The sequence below is a fragment of the Pristiophorus japonicus genome, unplaced genomic scaffold, assembly GCF_044704955.1.
Source record: "Pristiophorus japonicus isolate sPriJap1 unplaced genomic scaffold, sPriJap1.hap1 HAP1_SCAFFOLD_73, whole genome shotgun sequence".
In the NCBI taxonomy this organism is placed as follows: Eukaryota; Metazoa; Chordata; class Chondrichthyes; family Pristiophoridae; genus Pristiophorus; species Pristiophorus japonicus.
In genome coordinates, this window is record NW_027254645.1 from 1,094,605 (window position 1) to 1,100,128 (window position 5,524).

Below are 5,524 nucleotides of genomic sequence, written 5' to 3' on the forward strand. Positions count from 1 at the left end.
GCCTATGTATGGTGGGACAGATACGGCACAACCTCGATCATATCCAAAGGGGGGAGTTGCCAGACTGGACAGACAGCCCACATCTGGCTCAGTTCGCCAAACTGAAGGGGACACTGGATAATTGCACTCTGAAGGGACTAACCAAAGTATGCCCAGTGATCCTAAACTGTCGAATGGGCAAAGCTGCCGGAGCGGGAATAGCCCTGATGATACCTAGAGTCACATAAGACTCAGGACCGTTTCCCCTTTATCAACTGTAGACTATCGGGATCATACTGGAAAACACCTCCCTCCATTACTGTCTGATTGCAGCTCCTGCTATCCGCAGAGACAACACACTCTATAGGATCTTCCTGATGGGATGCAAGCAGACGGGTGACATTACGGTGTGCCCTCACCGGTGGCACAGGGAGAACTAGTCGAACGTGGATTTAATCCAACCGATGGATGTGTATTGGTAATAATACCTGCCCCCACACATTTTGCCAGAAAAGGTTACGGGGGCAAAGGGAAATACTGTGTCTCTACCACGGCACATTCATATCGGTACAATGGCTTACAATGCCAGATTTCAAAACCAAACCTTTGCTTCACACCCCGACGACCCATCACAATAGGACAAGCCCGCATTATCCAGGTTCGACACAGAGGCCCAAAATCATTAACGCCAGCGATCAGCTCCACGATCAACTGCAGGATTATGACGAGCCAGAGCAGGCCCCAATTCCACTTTTAGTTGAAGTATTAAGGGAACTAAAACTCAGAGTAGGCCAGTATGTCAGACTCTATCAGACAAAGATTAAAGTACTGGAAAAGGATACTGACCAAGAGTTACAAAACCAGAGTTGGTGGAGGAGTGTCTGGGACTGGGGCATGAACGTAAACATTCACTCCTGGATTGGAATAGTATTACACATACTGGGAGGGATACAGCTGATCTTAGCACTAACATGGAGAGTCACGGCCTGTCGATCCTGCAGGCATTATGCACGAAAAGGAGTATCAGGACAAGGGCTCAAGTAAATACAGAGACTTGTCCAGCAGAGGGAAAGGGGAATCTGAACTATATCAATTTGATGTAAGCAACTGGGACTTCTGACACCACGTGACTGGCCAGCGCGTTGAGGCAGGAATTACCGGGTGGTACATAAAAATATAAGTCGAGCAACAACTTATGTTGTCGGTTAAAGGAGACTAGGATTAGTCCATTACCGAAAGGAGGGGTTGTTGTAGGGCAAAGGCACCTTCTGAATATATGTATGCATATATGTATGTGTAAAATGGTAGCCAGTATAAAATGGCTGCCAGGGATTCTGCATAGCACTAGGGGAATTGAGCTAACAGTTAGCTTGACTACATTCTTGGGTAGCTGATGATACTGCAGTTCTGTGTACAGGAACACTGGAAAGAGCGAGCTCAGCAGAACGACCTTAAACAAATAAACCACAGAAAAGACGTCCTAGCAAAATACTGAACAAAGACATTCCTGTCACTGTGTAAGGATAAGGGGTTTAGGTGCAGACAGAACCCAAAGACAGTAAAGATAAGGGGTTCTGGAGAATATCACAAGGCCATGAATAAGCCCCAGCTAAAACATGAGTTGATCACGCAGTACCCTGGTGTCTGGGGGCCAATTATATTGACCCAGTGGAATCGATTTGTAATTTATAGTCGTTATGATTGGATTGTGTCCAGCCGACATGGGCTAAGTAATTGTAATGAACTGTTGTTAAAACATAGAAATATCGATGAATTTCTTTGTTCAGTGGAGTGGAGTGCCTGGAGTTGGTCCAGAGGCTCTCTTCCCCGCCGGTGTAATAAAGGCCATTTTGGCGTTGGAACTGACCCCGAGTGTCGAGTGATTCTACCAGGAAAACATTTGTGCTTACATAACCCGTGCTGTGCCAGCACTGGGAGAGAATGATGGGACAGTGTGGAGGGAGCTTCACTCTGTATCTAACCCCGTGCTGGACCTGCCTGGAAGAGATTGATGGGACAGTGTAGAGGGAGCTTCAGTCTATATATAACCCCGTGCTGGACCTGTCCTGGGAGAGATTGATGGGACAGTGTAGAGGAAGCTTTACACTGTATCTATCCCCGTGCTGTACCTGTGCTGGGAGAGATTGATGGGGCAGTGTAGAGGAAGCTTTACACTGTATCTATCCCCGTGCTGCACCTCTCCTGGGAGAGATTGATGGGGCAGTGTAGAAGGAGCTTTACTCTGTATCTAACCCCGTGCTCTACCAGCCCTGGGAGAGAATGATGGGACACTTTAGAGGGAGCTTCACTCTGTATCTAACGCGGTGCTGGACCTGTCCTGGGAGAGATTGATGGAACAGTATAGGGGGAGCTTCACTCTGTATCTAACCCCGTGCTGTACCTGTCCTGGAAGAGATTGATGGGACAGTGTAGAGGGAGCTTTACTCTGTATCTAACCCCGGGCTGCACCAGCCCTGGGAGAGATTGATGGGACAGTATAGAGGGAGCTTCACTCTCTATCTAACCCTGTGCTGTATCTGTCCTGGGAGAGATTGATGGGACAGTTTAGATGGAGCTTTACTCTGTATCTAACCCCGTGCGGGACCTGTCCTGGGAGAGAATGATGGGACAGTGTAGAGGGAGCTTCACTCTGTATCTAACGCCGTGCTATACCTGCCCTGCAAGTGTTTGATAGGGCAGTGTAGAGGGAGCTTCACTCTGTATCTAACTCCGTGCTGTACCTGCCCCGGGAGAGATTAATGGGGACAGTGCAGAGGGAGCTTTACTTTGTATCTAACCCCGTGCTGGATCTGTCCTGGGAGTATTTGATGGTACAGTGTTGATGGAGATTTATTGTGTATCTAACCCCGTGCTGGACCTGTCCTGAGAGAGATTGATGGGACAGTGTAGAGGGAGCTTTACACTATATCTAACCCCGTGCTGGACCTGTCCTGTGAGAGATTGATGGGACAGTGTAGAGGGAGCTTTACTCTGTATCTAACCCCGTGCTATAGCTGGCCTGGGAGAAATTGATGGGACAGTGCAGAGGGAGATTTATTCTGTATCTAACCCATGCTGTACTTGCCCTGGGAGGGTTTGATGGGACAGGTTCAAGGCAGCTTTACTGTATATCTTAATTGGGATGTACCTGCTCTGTGAGTCTTGGATGGGACAATATAGGGCGAGATTTAATCTGCATATAACACATACTGTACCTGCCCTTGGAGTGTTTGATGCGACAGTGTAGAGGAAGCTTTAGTCTGTACCTGCCCTCTGAATCTTTGTTGAGACAATGTAGAGGGGGCTTTAATCTGTATCTAATCCGTACTGTACCTGCCCTGGCGGGTTTGATGGGACAGTATAATGGGAGCTTTGCTCTGTATCTTTCCTGTGCTGTGCCTTACCTGGGAGGGTTTAATGGGACAGTGTAGAGGGAGATTTACTCTGTATTAAACACGTGCTGCAGTGTAATGTATATATGCCCGGGTTTATGTGCCACCAGGGCGACCCGCCGTCGAAGGTCATTGGGCCACAGGCACACACATGCAACCCTTGTATATAAAGAAAGCCTCCATGTTTAATCCTTAGTTCGACAGCTATAAACGTAAGGTCAGGATGCACCAGATTGAGTTCACTGTAGTAAGCCGACTGAGTTATTGCATATGCAACATGCACCTGCCCTGGAAGAGTTTGATGGGACAATGTAGCGGTGCTTTCCTCTATATCTAACCCCGTGGTGCATCTGCGCTCGGAGCGTTTGAAGGGACATTTTAGAAGAATCTTTACTCTCTATTTAACACATGCTGTACCTGCCCTTGGAGAGTTTCAGCGGACATTGTTGCGGGAGCTTTACTTTGTATATAACCCGTTCTGTACCCGCACTGGGAGTGTTGATGGGACAGTGTAGAGTGAGTTTTCCGCTGGATCTAACACGGGCTGTATCTGTCCTGAGAGGGTTTAATGGGATAGTGTAGAAGGGAGCATTACTCTGTATCGAACACGTGCTGTACCTGTCCTGGGAGAGTTTGATGGGACAATGTAGAGGAAGCTTGACCCTATATCTAACATGTACTGTACCTGCCCTGGGAGGCTTTGATGTGACTGTGTCGTGGTAGCTTTACTCTGTATTTAACATTATGGTCCTTTTCAATCCACTTGTTTCACACCGACACAAATGGTAATCGTGATGTGAATTTAACGCCACGTGATTCTTTGAAATCATCTTTTAATGATTGGCTAAAACGATTCCTTATGCCACCGACAAACAGTTTTGATTCCAGGTCTCGGCGATAACTTTTGTAACACCATTTTTAAATTCACAACCTTCTAAAAATTGACGACATGCAGCCAACGTGCAAAAGTAAGAATTCTTTTAATCACCGTTAATTAGCCGATAACCTTCTTCAGAATGAAACAACTAAGAATATAATGACTGAGGAACAGTGGTATCTTCAATCATTCATTTTCTCTTTACATGTGATGAAGTTTTATCCCTATCTTATTTACACGCTGTATGGGAAAGATTTAAATTTGTAAGTGTTTATGACTCAGTTGCAAAACCATTGATTGTGTATGTGCCGATTCTTGATAGGAGGAGCACTTGAGACCGAAGTTCCAGTTCAAAATATGTATCAATAGAATCAATTTCCACCAGTTTCTTTCAACACAATAACATAATTTATTTCTTGTGGGCTGGATGGAGGAACGTGATCCATGAAAAAAATTGTTATCGTTTTAATGGAACAGAATGCTCATAAAATATTGGAGTGGGAACCAATTGGAGTATTGCACAGCTGGCAACATTTGCGGAATAGATTCGTGCAACCGAATCGGACAATGACAACCTGGGACTGTGCGGCACCGAATTCTCGGGGAAAAACAGTTAAAGACTTCGTCCATGGGTGGGCTCGAACCACCAACCTTTCGGTTAACAGCCGAATGCGCTAACCCATTGCGCCACAGAGACTGATGGAAATGTCAGGTGCAAGACATCCAAAACCAGGGTGTCTGTCAGTTAAAGCTTCAGATTTCTCCGACTGGTATGGAACTTATTCACTCTCAGTGGGACACTTCCCAACTAAATGGAGGGAAATTCATACTGGATGCGTGGAAGCAATCTGATCCCGCACACTGCAGACCATGTCACCACCAACCAGCTCCCTCGCAACATGTCTAATCGACATTCCAGTCTTCCGGTGTCTTGTCTGTGACAAAGTATTCTGATTGTCCTGAAGCCGGTGTTAGGTTTTAATTCATTTTCATCTCCTGACTGCGGATATTCCTGTGATTAAACGGGAACTAATTGTTTCCAGGGACAGTTGGATTCACCGTTTCTTTGCTTGGTGAAATTTCAAAGATTGAAAGAGAAACACATCAGCCCCAAACCTCCCATGAATGGACGCCCAGTTTCTGTTTCAAGTTGAATGCGGGAAAAAGCTAAACTTATTCAAAGAAAGTACAAGTCCCTGAGACGCATGATTATTTGCACCACACTCCTTTGCAAAGAGTTGAGGTTCATGTTTGGTGATCAGGGCACATCTCTCCC

The 5,524-nt window shown here is 46.2% G+C and overlaps 1 non-coding gene across 1 annotated transcript; it reads right to left on the minus strand.

Moving 5' to 3' along the window:
* Positions 1–4,871: 4,871 nt before the first annotated feature.
* Positions 4,872–4,945, minus strand: trnan-guu (transfer RNA asparagine (anticodon GUU)). The gene has a single exon. It is a non-coding gene; the product is annotated as a tRNA-Asn (tRNA).
* Between the last annotated feature and the right edge of the window lie 579 nt (positions 4,946–5,524).